At 40.8% G+C, this 15000-nt stretch overlaps 1 pseudogene across 1 annotated transcript in view; it reads left to right on the forward strand.

The window, feature by feature from the left end:
* Positions 1-15000, forward strand: part of LOC306662202 (voltage-dependent L-type calcium channel subunit alpha-1C-like) — a 143267-nt pseudogene that overhangs the window by 8998 nt on the left and 119269 nt on the right. The window contains exons 3-5 of the transcript XR_013766653.1: positions 213-239; positions 7666-7826; positions 8800-9062. The product of XR_013766653.1 is annotated as a voltage-dependent L-type calcium channel subunit alpha-1C-like (transcript). The remainder of the gene's footprint in view (positions 1-212; positions 240-7665; positions 7827-8799; positions 9063-15000) is intronic.

Raw genomic sequence — 15000 nt, forward strand, 5'->3', positions numbered from 1 at the left:
CAGTGTCCATATAGAGTTATCTGGGGCACCAAACTCCTCTGTGATTGTTGAATATCCTCTGCATGGAACTGAGCTCATCACACCTGGCTTGAAGTATTCCAAACTTAACTGAGTGAGTCACCAGGGCCCTGCAAAGCATCCCTGAGTGTTCCTCTTCTCTTGGAAAAAAGTGAGTGTATGTCCTTTGGTAATTTTTCCCTTGTCTCTTTCAGACACCAGATCTCCAAATCGAAGTGTAGGTGAGTGAGATACATACTGTGATTCCTTCCTTCTGCCCACCAGCTTAGTCTTCAGTTACCATTTTGGTTGGCCCAAGATAACCACTGCCAGTTGAGAGGTAGGACAAGAACTGTTTTTCTAAGGGGTAATGCTTCCCCCTGCACTTAGGGTTTTCAAGAAGAGACTCATGGATCAGACCAAGCAACTAATTCAGGGTTGAGATTTGTTAATAAATGTATGCTCTACTTTGAGGCTTTGCTCAGTTGGCTTTGTACCAGCCAGTGGGCCCTGATTCCTGAAGGATTTCTCCCTCTGTGACCACACTCTCAACACAAGCGAAATGCAGAGAAAGGACTCCATATTCCCAACTGGCCTATTACTGGTGACTTGGTACAGTCATTAAGCCTGCCTGCAGACAAGGACCCTGAGGCTTAAACAGGCACAGGGTCACACAGCTCTCATATGGCCACATGAGTTCTGATGCAGGAGCTCCACATCAGAAGTCTCTGTGCCATCCTGCTGGTCAGGTCTGCCCAGAAATACTAAACCCTGTATCCACACAGTTTATTGTATCCTGATTATGAAGTGGAGTGTGCTAGAGAAGTGATAAGGCAAGACCATAGGAGGTTTAAAAATGTTTTTGTAATAGCCATGTTTAAAAAGTATGAAGAAATAGGAGAAATTAGTCTTAATATCTTTTGTTTAAAACAAGAGTGTATCTAAATCATTATTATTTCAACATGTAATTAATTCAACATTTGTACTGAGAAAGTTTGCATTCCTTCTTTTTTGTACTAAGCCTTTGAAATCCAGTGTGTATTTTACATTTCTGCACTTCTCCATTTGAACTGGCCACATTTCAAGTACACAATAGACACATGTTGTGGGTGGCTGCTGCTCCTAGAAGTTCTGAGGAGATATCAATGGGCAGTCACCTAATTTAGGTTCTGAAGCCTCTTGTTGGTGTCCAGTTGGGGAATATCAGAGGATTGCAATAGATTGGAAATGCCTCCAAAATTATCAGGGTCTTCAGTGGTTAGGTGGAAGAGTTTAGCAGTAACATAGAACTGAGCTTCAAACTGACCTGGTCCAAATGCAAGACTGAATGATACAAAGTTTACAAAGTCAAGGTTTATTTAAAAGAATTTTTTTTGTTGTAAACAAATGGGGTACATGTTGTTTCTCAGTTTGTACATGGAGTAAAGGCATACCATTTGTGCAATCATAAGTTTACATAGGGTAATGCTTGATTCATTCTGTTACTTTTTCCCTTCCGCCCACCCCTCCCACCCCTCTTTTCCCTCTATACAGTCCTTCCTTCCTCCATTCTTGCCACTCTCCTAACCCTAACTCTAACCCTAATACTAACTCCTCCCACCCCCCATTATGTGTCATCATCCACTTATCAGCGAGATCATTCATCCTTTGCTTTCTTGACATTGACTTATCTCACTTAGCATGATATTCTCCAATTTCATCCATTTGCCTGCAAATGCCATAATTTTATCATTCTTTATGGCAGAGTAATATTCCATTGTATATATATACGCCACAGTTTCTTTATTCATTCATCAATTGAAGGGCATCTAGGTTGGTTCCACAATCTGGCTATTGTGAATTGAGCAGCTATGAACATTGATGTGGCTGTATCTCTGTAGTATGCTGATTTTAAGTCCTTTGGGTATAGGCCAAGGAGTGGGATAGCTGGATCAAATGGTGGTTCCATTCCAAGCTCTCTGAGGAATCTCTACACTGCTTTCCAGAGTGGCTGCACTAATTTGCAACCCTACCAGCCATGTATGAGTGTACCTTTTTCTCCACATCCTCATCAACACCTATTGTTGCTTGTGTTCTTGATAATCGCCATTCTAATTGGGGTGAGATGGAATCTTAGGGTAGTTTTGATTTGCATTTCAATTATTAGAACTGGGCCTTTAGGAAAAATTTGGCAAATTAGCAGACTTATCATATTAAGGCAATACTAGGGTATTCCCTTGGTAATCCAGGTTTCCACTGAAAGGAACTAGATAAATAAAGGATGAGCAACATGCGGGGCTTACAGTTCAGCAAAGGATGCAAACAGATCTGGAACAATCATATGATTCAGTCTTTTGCAACCTGGTGGTGTGCCTCAGATGACCTGTTGGAGTTCTGGACCTCAACTCTGCAGAATTCTGAAGTGAACCTCATGGGTTTCTAACATTGAGGACTGTGTTGCCCTGTCTCCAGGGTTCCCTGTACTTCTGCCGTGCCATAAGCAACAAGGCACAAACCCAAATTTGCCCAATCTCTGTCCATTTTGAAGTTATTAGTTCATAGAAGAATTCAAATTAATGATTTCCTCTGCTGTCCATTCTCCTTCTTGATAAAGAAAAGATGGGAACTTACTCTGGCCACTAGAGAGAGCCTGACATAGTCATTATTTTCATGTCATCTGCTCTTCTAGATGGCTGTCAGCAATTACATGCTGAGAAACTGTTTTTGGAGCATTGAACTCTCCTCGCTCCACCCTGTTCCCTGAGTCACAGGGGCTCAGTGATCTTAAGCCTTGTCTTCCTCAGGGAATTAGTAGATCTATGTTGTTTGTCTTTTCAGCTCATGTGGTCTGTCTGCTGAATGTCCCTCTATGTGGGAAAGACTGTATTAAGATTAGGTGTCTGAAACAAAGTGTAAGGCACAGTCCCCTCCCCTTATGGGTCTTATAATCTCATTGCATAGGCAAGAACCACACAAATAAAAGTTAACTGATGATACAAGGTCAAGGCAAGTTATAACTCTGGAAAACTTCTCTTCGCTTCTCCATGGCTGGCTAGGATGTACTTTATGTCCTCTGATGGCATGTTTACAGAGTCCCCAGCATGTGGCATGCTATGTTGCCTTCACACTTACTACTCTGTCCCCTGCAGACTATGTCTACTGTATTAACTATTGAGTATCTAATTTATAGCAAGTGGTTAATAAACATTTCTTGCATAAGTGAGTGAGGCAGACAAGTACTACAGGGGTGCCAAGGCTGGGAAGACTAGGAAGTTCATCATGAGAAGCTAAGTCTCAAGTTGAGCCTTAAAGGATGGGCAGGGCCTAGAGGATGGAGACAGCAGGTAGAAGCCCTGGGAGAGTATTCTATGTGGCTGGAGAGCAGGAGTGAGGCCCAGTACTGGGAGAAGGCAAGGTAAGCCAGGGTCGAGGGAGCAGAGTGCAACAGTATGGATGTCTAGAGAGGGAGCTTCAACATGTTCTCATCCATCCTTTTCTCCTATGTCTACATAGGGAGCTTCTATTTCTCAACTAAATGACTTGCAGTTAATGCAAAAGGAACATGAATAGCAGGCAAATTTCTCCTCCCTATTTTATCATTTAATTTCTATATCCTTCATGCATATGTAAACACACAAATAAATTTACACATTTAATAAACCATTACATTTATTATACAGTAAGAAGTGTTGCCAGGAAACCAGTTGTCAAGCAAAGCTATAGTTTGAAGAGAGGGAGGTATATAATTATCTTTAAATACGTTCTCTGGATAGTAATTACCCCACCCCCACCCCAGCCCTAATCCACATCACTCTCCTGAACAGCTCTACACAGGAGCAGCGTGATTTAATGGAACTGGGGCAAAGCAGTTCCAGATCCACGTGAGAAGTCTGACCTAATAATGCCCCACAGCTGCTACCCACAAACTAGAGAAAAGTGGGACTTGGTCAAGTTTCTAGTATTAAACTGACACCAAGTTAGTTTCTACATACTGTAAAAGAAAGCAACCTTGATTGGTTTGGACTCTGAATAACAATAATCTCTGAGTTTTATATTATGAGATTGTGTCTATTTAAAATATAGTCTTTGCAAATATAAGTTATTTACTATCAAATATGACTTGGTCCCCAAAATTTACATTTCTCTATAGTATTAGTAATCACAATTGCAAAAAGAAGCAGAAGTGTGCCCTGGAATGCTAGCACTTCTCAGTATCAAAATCTTGCAAATTACAGTGAAATTCACCCTTCACTCTGATTGCCTGGGACTCATTGTCCCATACCTTTGTCCCTCTCTATATCCTCACTCATATCCAAGGTGGTTGGTCTAGAGGTTGCAAGCATCCCAAAGTGCACTGGAGGCTAATTTTCTCAAGGTGTTTCTTCTCTCTAGTGTAGGAGGTAAGTGCCTCCTTACCTGCCAGGCTGGCTGCTCACTAGAGATGGCATTCAACCACTCTGGTTAATTCTTCCCTCCCTCACCTGTTGGTACTGCTTTCAACACTACTGTCAACTCAGTATCTTTTCCCTCAATAAAGCTTCTGTGTTCATCACCTCCAACCCAGACAACTGGAAGAGCATTCCTCATACCATCCCTGAAGAAGTCGACAGTGTAGTTGTGTCAGTTGGACATTTGGTTTTCTGAAAAGCCCTCAGCATGGCTCTCTGCAGTCTCCCTCCTAACATGTCTTCAGCATCCCATCCTGCACTCCTGGGCGCAGTGTAGGCACTTAATAACTACATTATCTACTGCATAAGCCATGTAGCTATGTGTTTTCAGAGAATGAAGAGGATGAAACTGATCCTAAGCCAATATATTAAAGATTTGGACCTACTTTTTCTTCTATAATATGCAGGGTCTCTGGCCTGATTCCAAGGTCCTTGATCCATTTTGAGTTGAGTTTTGTGCACAGTGAGAGATAGGGGTTAGTTTCATTCTGCTGCATATGGATTTCCAATTTTCCCAGCACCATTTGTTGAATAGGCTATCTTTTCTCCATTGCATATTTTTGGCACCTTTATCTAGTATGAGAAAATTGTATTTATTTGGGTTTGTGCCCATGTCCTCTATTCTGTACCATTGATCTACCTGTCTATTTTGGTACCAATACCATGCCATTTTTGTTACTATTGCTTTATAGTACAGTTGAAGTTCTGGTATTGTGATACCCCCTGCTTCACTTTTCCTGCTAAGGATTGCTTTAGCTATTCTGGGTTTCTTATTTTTCCAGATGAATTTCTGATTGCTTGCTCTATTTCTGTAAGGTAAGTCATTGGGATTTTAATTGGGATTGCATTGAATCTGTATAGCACTTTTGGTAGTATGACCATTTTGACAATATTAATTCTGCCTATCCAAGAACACGGGAGATCTTTCAATCTTCTAAGGGTTTCTTTAATTTCTTCCTCAACAGGACTACCATAGCACAAGAAATAAAAGCAAGAATCAATAACTGGGATAGATTCAAACTAAACAGCTTTCTCTCAGCAAAGGAAACTATCAGCAATGTGAAGAGAGAGCCTACATAGTGGGAGAAAATTTGCCACTCATACTTCAGATAGGACACTAATTTCCAGAATATATAAAGAACTCAAAAAACTCTACTCCAAGAATACAAATAACCCAATCAACAAATGGGCTAAGGAAATGAACAGACATTTCACAGAAGAGTCACAAACAATCAACAGATATATGAAAAAATGTTCAACATGTCTAGTAATAAGAGAAATGCAAATCAAAACTACCCTGAGATTCCATCTTACCCGATTTAGAATGGCACCTATCAAGAATACAAGCAACAACAGGTGTTGACGAGGATGTGGGGAAAAAGGTACACTCATACATTGCTGGTGGGGCTGCAAATTAGTGCAGCCACTCTGGAAAGCAGGGTGGAGATTCCTTAGAAAACTTGGAATGGAACCACCATTTGACCCAGCTATCCCACTCCTTGGCCTATACCCAAAGGACTTAAAATCAGCATACCTCAGAGATACAGCCACATCAATGTTCATAGCTGCTCAATTCACAATAGCCAGATTGTGGAACCAACCTAGATGCCCTTCAATTGATGAATGGATAAAGAAACTGTGATTTTATATATATATATATATATATATATATATATATATATATATATATATATATACACACACACACATACATATACATACAATGGAATATTACTCTGCCATAAAGAATAATAAAATAATGGCATTTGCAAGCAAATGGATGAAATTGGGGAATATCATGCTAAGTGAGATAAGCCAACCTCAAAAAACCAAAGGAGGAATGATCTCCCTGATCAGTGAATGATGACACATAGTGGGGGGTGGAAAGGAGGTAAGAATGGAGGAAAGAGGAACCGTATAGAGAGAGAAAAGAGGGGTGGGAGGAGTGGGGGGGGGAGGAAAAAATAACAGAATGAATCAAACACTATTATCCTATGTAAAAGTATGACTACACAAATGGTATGCCTTTACTTCATGTGCAAAGAAACAGTATGTATCCCATTTGTGTACAATTAAAAAAAAATTAAGAAAAAAAAGAAAAAGAGGATGAAACTAAGAACAGGTTGTAAACCCCTCCGTCACAGAATCATATATGGAAAAGTGTCTCTGGGACCATCCAACTTCATACACACTTCTCAATCATAGTTACATATTAGAACCAACTGGAGAACTTGTAAAAGTGCCAGTGGTGTTTGGGTGCTATTCTAAAATAACCAGCCCCCAGAAAATCAAATTCAAGTGGTTTGTTGTTGGGGTCTGAGAACTAGGGGTGTCACATGTTTTTTAAACTTCCCCAGGTAATCCTAAGTATAGTGAGATTTGAGAATCACTGACAAAGATCCCTAATCAAGAGACTGGGAACGAACACTATATAGACAATAGGTAAAATTCAAGGGATCCACGTGATTCATGAATTTTTATGTAAATGTGGGTGCATGAGGTGTGTGTCCACTTTTCACAGAGGATCTAAATATTCATCAGATTCCCACAAGATTCCATGCCTCCATAAAAGCCAAGAGCCTCTGATGCAGATAATCCTTGCTCTGAATGGTAAGGCTGCATAAAGTAAGGGCCATGATACCAGGCTGGGGAGAAAGCCAAGCCTGGCTCTCACTCCTAGAACACTGATCAACCTGCTCAAATTCCATGGCCCATAATTTTCTCGTCTACAATAGGAGAATAATGCCTGCTTTGCAGAGTTATTTAAAGAATTGCAGAGAAGTCTTGAGAAGCACTTAAGATGGAATTGGTAACCATGATTAGTTCTATCACTATCACCACCACTATTACCAGTTCCTCTTGATATTTACAATACTGTTTCTATTAATGCCATTTTTAGAAAACAAAGTCACTTTGATTTATGGAGCACCTCAGCTTTGGTCTAGATGCCTTACATGGCATTCTATCCATGCCCACAACAGCACTGTGGGGTTGGCCCTGTCCCCATCTCACAGATGAGAAACCAAAGCTTAGAGAAGTTCAAGGGCATTTTCAGGGTCTCACAACTAAGCAGTGAGCCCAGGAACTCGATGGAGATCTTGTCTCCTTGCCACCAGGCTCTTCTACTCTAGTGAGACTACACCAGTTAAGAGTGAACAGAAGCCACTGTGGTATGCTTTACAGTGACAGAAATCTGCATTTCACAGCCAGCCCCATCCTTCTCTCCTTGGCCCCTTTCTAGTCACTACTGTCTCAGATGGAATTGGTTCTGCAGAAGAAAGTGCCGTGCTGCAGTCAAGTCTAATGTCTTCTACTGGCTTGTGATCTTCCTGCTGTTCCTCAATATACTCACCATTGCTTCAGAACATTACAATCAGCCTCGCTGGCTCACAGAAGTGCAAGGTGAGTGACAGCCCCTGGCTCTGTCCCAGTTGACTCTTGCTAACTCAGCACTGTGTCCTGAGATAATTACAGGGAAAAGGTTGATGGGAAATCTGCCAATGACCATGGCTCTTGGCAGGTGTGCTGCTGGAGCCACCAAGGTTTGGCATCTCGCAGGTCACACAGTCAAATACACAACCCTGTTATAAACAGACATGGCTCACCTCACCAGGCCCATACCATCTGCCTGCCCTCACAGTCACTGTTGGGCCTGGGTGACAAAGACACAAGCTGCAGCTTGTTTAACTCTCTGAGACACTCAGCTGCCAACTTCCCAGAGTGGATTTTGAATTCATCAGGCCTTACTACAGCCTCCAGGTGGCCTCACCCAGAACACATGAGATGAGATGAACAAAAAGATGGGCAAGAGGAAAATAACAACTGAACCCAAGGAACTGTCACCAAAAGCTGGTTAGGACCCATCACCCCGTTCTGGACCACTAGAAGGGGGTCCACCGTGCAGCATCTTTCCTGAGTAGAGAGCTGCACTTCAGAATCCTGGGAGGCAATTAGTCTGGTGGGTGGTTAAAAGATCAGACTTGAACAGCTTGACTTCCACTTTTGGCTGGTTGGCTTGAGCAGATTACTGGTCTCTGAACATCCTTCCTCATCTAGAAAATCAGCTTGATGATAATAATTCCAAGTCTCACGGAATTACTGTGAAAGGTAAACAGGATAAACAGGATAATGCATGCAGAGTCTTTGATGCACAGTAGATGCTCAATAAATGTTTATTATGATTTAATTAGATATCCCTTTCCTATAGGATTGGCCCTAATTGTTCTGGAAGGAGTGGATGGGAGACATCAAGGGAGGGAGAGAGTGCTGGGTCTTTTTTCTCCAGATGTTTTCTTTCTTTCTTTTCTTTATTTTCTTCCCTCTCTGCTCCCCTCTCAACCCTGCTTGGATCCCACTTCTCTCCTGAAACTGCCAGACACAGTCAATAGGGCTCTACTGGCCCTTTTTCTTGCAGAGATGCTCCTGAAGATGTACAGCCTCCTGAAAATGCTCCTGAAGATGCAGCTCCTGTACAGATGTACAGACCTACTTTGTGTCCCTATTCAATCACTTTGACTGCTTCATTTTGTTTGTAGGCATCTTGGAGACCATCCTAGTGGAGACCAAGATCATGTCTTCCTAGTGCATCCCTGTGCTGAGATGTGACCAGCTACTGAGGATAATTAAAATCAAATATATGTGATGCTTCAGTTTCCCTTGGAAATAGGGCTTTGGGAGAAGTTTTCCAGAAGGCAGGGGATACCAGGAGGCCTGGGTGGGAGAAGAGCTGCAATTTCTGGGAGATTTTAGCTTCAGCTCCTATGCAACAGAGAGGAGCTTTGGGTCATTAGGGTGATACGTTGTTTAGAAATTTTGTAGGTTGCTAACACCAGAGGCTCAACTTAGTCCTGAAGCCAATCAGGGATTCAGTCACATAAAAATTAAAAAGTGGACCACCAAGGTGACTGGGACCCAGTCTCCTCTGACCTTTCCTTCATCAGCTTTATGCAAATTCCACCACAAGGTCACAAGATGGCTTCTGAATATAAGCCATCATGTTCAAAGTCAAGGCAGGAAGTAAAAATAGGGACAAAAGGGAGAACCCAATCTCAGAGTCACTTCTTTACACTCAAGAATCTCTCCCAGACTCACTAGTTAGGAAGGATAGTATTTAAAAATAACTAACAGGTGTTGGGGAGCATATGCAGAAACTGGAACCATTGTGCACTGTGGGAGGGAGTGTGAAATGGTGTGGTCATTGTACAGCAGTTCCTCAAAAATTTAAAAGTGGAATTACCATATGATCCAGTAATTCCACTTCAGGGTATATACCCAATGGCATTGAAAGCAGACTCTCAAAAAGATATTTCAACATCCATGTTCACAGCAGAATTAGCCTCAACAGCTAGAAGGTTCATGAACCCCAAGTGTCCATCAACGTTTGGATAGACAAAATATGGTGTATTCCTACAATGGAATATCACTCAACCTTAAAAAGGAAGAAAATTCTGCAATGTGCTGCACTGTGGATAAACACTGAGGACAACATACTAAGTGAGATAAGTCAGTCATAGACAAATGCTGCATGACCCCACTTACATGGAGTAGTCAAACCATAGAGGCAGACAGTGGAAGAGTGAGTGCAGGGGCGGGGTACGGAAGGGAACGGAAAGTGGGTACAAAGTTTTTTTTTTTTTTTTACAAGATGAAAAGTTCTAGAGATGGTAGTGGTGTTGACACAACATTATGAGTGTATTTAATACCCCTGAAATGTACACTTAAAAAATGGTTTAGATGATCGTTTTTTGTTATATACATTTTAGCACAACTTTTAAATTTGGAGATTAAAAATCTCTCCCAGAAATCTCATCAAGGGTTTCTGTTCTCATTGGCCACCACAACTGTTAGGAAGGCTGAGAAATGGAGTGTTTTAGGCAGACGTGGGCTGCTGCAAATCCAGTGGAGATTTGTTAACTGTAGAGCAAGGTGATGGGTGTGGTGGCACAGGTGGCTTTCATCCCTCTCCCACACGCTGAGCCCCTCCACCCAGAGACTGAAGTCTCCCTCACTCTCCAGGGCAGGTGTGATTCTCATGAGGAGGTCGGGACAGGGGGACAGGAGTGGGCAGCCTACTCCAAGACAGTTTTCGGCTGTGCTGTGGTCCATCTGGAGAGGTGAAACCAACTCATTGGATCACAACCATCATTTTATATAACTGTACTGACATATAGTTCCTATGCCATGTAGTCACCCTTTCAAATGTATCATTCAGAGGGTTTTGGTCTGTTCACAGAGTTTGCAACCATCGCCACATTCTGGTCTCAGGACATGTCCATCACTCCTCATTTCTCTTGCCTTCCTTCCCAGCCCTAGACAACCACTAATACTTTAGGTCTATAGATTTGCCTGTTGTGAACTATTCATATAAATGAGATCATACATTTTGTGGTCTTCCACGACTGGCTTCTTTCACTTAGTGTAATATTTTCAGGGTTCATCCAGGTTGTAGCATGTATAAGATTTTTGTATTGCTGAATAGTATTCCATTGTATGGATATATCGCATTGTGCTTATTCATACATCAGTGATGAGATTCAGTTTGTTAGCATTTTTGGCTACTGTGATAATGTTGCTATGAACAGTCATATTCAAGGCTTTGTATAAATTGTATGTTTTCATTTCTCTTGGATGTGTATACCGAGGAATGAAGTTTCCATGTCATTTGATAACTCTGTGATTAAGACTTTGAGAAACTGCCAAGTTTTTTTTTTTTCACAGACTGGTCATTTTATATTCCCACCAATAGTACACAGTATCAGGGCTCCAATTTCTCCACATTATCACAATGATAATTCATATTTATTTGCTTTGTTTTTAGTTACTTTATATTTTTATTTTTAATTGACATGTAGTAATCGTGCATATTTTTGGAGTACAGTATGGCATTTCATTGCATGTATACACCATGTAATGATTACATTTGACTACTTGGCACATCTGGCATCTCAGACATTTACTGTTTCTTTGTGTTGCAGACATTCAAAATCCTCTCTATAAGCTATTTGAAACAATCAATCATTGTTGTCAACCATAGTTATCCTACTGTGCTACAGAACATTATAAATTATTCCTCCTACCCAACTGCCCCCTTTACCTATTAACCATCCTGTCTCCATCCCCTTCTCCCCCACACACTTTCCTGCCTCTGGTAACCACCATTCTATTCTCTTCTTCTTTGAGAACAAATTTTTAGCTTCCACATATCAGTAAAACTATGCAGTACTTGCCTTTCTATACCTAACTCATTTCAGTTAACATAACGTCCTCCAGTTCCACCCATGTTGCTACAAATGACAGGATTCCCTTCCTTCCTGTCACAATCATCATTTTTAATGAAAGAATGAAATAGAATGGGAAAACATCAGAGGGCATCCCCTAACATGTGCATTATTTCATAAAACCCTTTGAGATATATATCTGATATATGTATACTATGCTCTCTTAATGTGGGTTGTGGTCCACTAAGAAGGACATGTCAGGAACACCTGGAGGAAGCCCTTCAAACTACGCCCCCAAGTCAGAAGCCCCTCTCCTTAAGAATCTCTTTGAGACACTCCCCTGATATTTGCTCTGCGGAAACTTTGATAATAGGAGCACTAAATCCACCAACTGATTTGTGTTGGAAGAAAGCAACGGAGTCTGGTGTCTCCACTTCAAGAACTGAGCTCATCACACCTGGCTCAAAGTATTCCAAACTTGACTGAGTGAGTCACCAGGGCCCTGCAAAGCATCCCTGAGTGTTCCTCTTCTCTTCAGAATTCTCTCAGCAACCATTCAATGTGCCAGTTCCAGCAAGACAAGGCCTTTAAATGTTGCGTTCACTGCCAGGCACAGGAAGCACAGAGCTTTTGTGATTAGTTCAGTGAGTCTCCTTGCTCTTATCAGGAGAAAAAGAATGACAAAAGGTCCAAAGGTAATGTAACATACACATGCTTATACTCATTTATTTATCCACCATACATGCAGCCCTTTGTCATTTGTGGTTGAGATATGTTCTGAGAACTCTTGTCATTTTGCAGTTTCACCATTACATGCACATCATAGAGAGAACCCACAAAATAGAAGGCCCATGATGTCACAGGACATATTGTCTAGGGGACTACTGCACTATCGCTAATACCATCCCTTGATCGAAACATCATTATGTGATTCATGAACACAATGTGTTGACTTCTGAGAGGTTTAAAAAAAAAAAAGATGGTATGAAGTGAACCCAGGAGAAATTTATAGTCTGGTTGGGAGGCGAAGATTGTGTATGTGAAAATGTTAAGGAAAATCTAAAACAGTACGTGTGTGGAAAACAACTGCTATGGGAACTTGGGTACAGGGGCAAGTCCCTGAGGAAGGTTTAATATCACGTGAGGGACTTCAAGGACATGAAGAATTTAAACCCACATGTTTAACACTCTAGTACAACAACCTCCTTTCCTCTCTCCACCCAGAAGAGTCTTCTTGACCATCCTGAATGTATAAGCACTACTGAAAATCCCAGGATTATAATAAAAGTAGTAGAGATACCAATAGTAATAACCACAAGCCCTCATCAGGGCTCACTGTGTACCAGAAATGGTGATCTGAACGTTGACACCCAGTAGCTCCAATAACCCTCACAAACACCTCTAAGAGGATGAGGAAAGGGTACTATAATTATTAGTATTACTATTTTGCAGATGAGGAAACTGAGACTTAAGACAGTTAAGACACTTGCCTGAGGTTACACAACTACTCATGGGTAACACTGGGAGTAAAAATCAGGTCCTCTTTCAGACTGTGTGTACTCCTGACCCCACCATGATGCACTGAACTGCCTTGCTTTCTGCATCCTGAGATGGTAACTAAAGAATTTTTTGCACATGGGTTCTTGTTAGATAACTGCTCCTGCAGTCTGGTAAAATCCAATTTTAACTTGGACTTTTCAATGTCTTTTAAATAATGCTCAAAAGTCTACATCTTGAGATTTTTTCCTCCTATAGAAAATAAATATTGCTGCTAGATATTTCAGAGTATCTTGACAAGACTGAGCATTCATTCTATTTGGATCACTAATTTATCCATTCTTAATTCAAAAATATGACCAAGGAACTGTTTTTCAAAATCTGTCTTGATCAGAGAGATTTTCATAGCCCTTCCACAAGGAAGATTAGTAGTATTTTCAAATCTCTAGAAAGTTTTTAAACAGAATGATTCCATTATTCAATTGGAAGTTATTTGGGCAAAGGCTGTCATCTTCCTCTTTTGAAGTCTCCAAACTCTGTGGAGACTTCTGGAAAACAACAAAGATGTTGTTCGTGCTGAGAAGCCTGTGCTTCCTCCGAACCTTGTGTCCCAACCCAGACTTGTAAACAAAACTCACTGTAGTGACCCAGGGACTGTCCACAGTGCAGGCCATGAGTGGACACTATGTTTCATTAAACAGCCTTGACATGGGTCACCTTTGTGATCATGCCATCAAATAGGTGCATTTCTCTTCTTCTTTTAAAACCCCTTGAGAATACTTAACAATGTCTCACTACTATTTTTTTTTTCATTTTTTTTATTGTAAACAAATGGGATACATGTTGTTTCTCTCTTTGTACATGGACTAAAGGCATACCATTTGTGTAATCATAAATTTACATAGGGTAATGCTTGATTCATTCTGTTACTTTTTCCCTTCCATCCACCCCTCCCACCCCTCTTTTCCCTCTATACAGTCCTTCCTTCCTCCATTCTTGCCACCCTCCTAACCCTAACTCTAACCCTAATACTAACCCCTCCCACCCCCCATTATGTGTCATCATCCACTTATCAGTGAGATCATTCATCCTTTGCTTTCTTGACATTGACTTATCTCACTTAGTATGATATTCTCCAATTTCATCCATTTGACTGCAAATGCCATAATTTTATCATTCTTTATGGCTAAGTAATATTCCATTGTGTATATATATATATATATATATATATATATATATATATATATATATATATATATACCACAGTTTCTTTATTCATTCATCAATTGAAGGACATCTAGGTTGGTTCCTCAATCTGTCTATTGTGAATTGAGCAGCTATGAACATTGATGTGGCTGTATCTCTGTAGTATGCTGATTTTAAGTCCTTTGGATATAGGCCAAGGAGTGGGATAGCTGGGTCAAATGGTGGTTCCATTCCAAGTTTTCTAAGGAATCTCCATACTGCTTTCCAGAGTGGCTGCACTAATTTGCAACCCCACCAGCAATGTATGAGTGTACCTTTTTCCCCACATCCTCGCCAACACCTATTGTTACTTTTTTTTTTTTTTTTTTTTTTTTTTTTAGTGTGATTTTTTTTTTTTTAATTTTTCTGATTCAGAATTGAGGTGTGTTAGCTTGTGGTGTATTTCTTTTAATTTAGTTGTGACTTTAGTTTTCCCGTAGGGATTTCTTTTTCATGCTATCTGATATTCCCCATTCCTTCTGTTGAAAACTGCTGTTAGTATACGGAGGTTCTAGGGACGAAGAGTGCGGTGCGGAGTGAGGAAAGTCTTGTTTTATCCTGTGACTAGTCAATGAGTGAGCCTGGAACCCTGGACTGTGACTCCACAAGTCCTTCTT

Source organism: Sciurus vulgaris (genome assembly GCF_902686455.1).
Source record: "Sciurus vulgaris genome assembly, chromosome: 5".
Taxonomy (NCBI): Eukaryota; Metazoa; Chordata; class Mammalia; order Rodentia; family Sciuridae; genus Sciurus; species Sciurus vulgaris.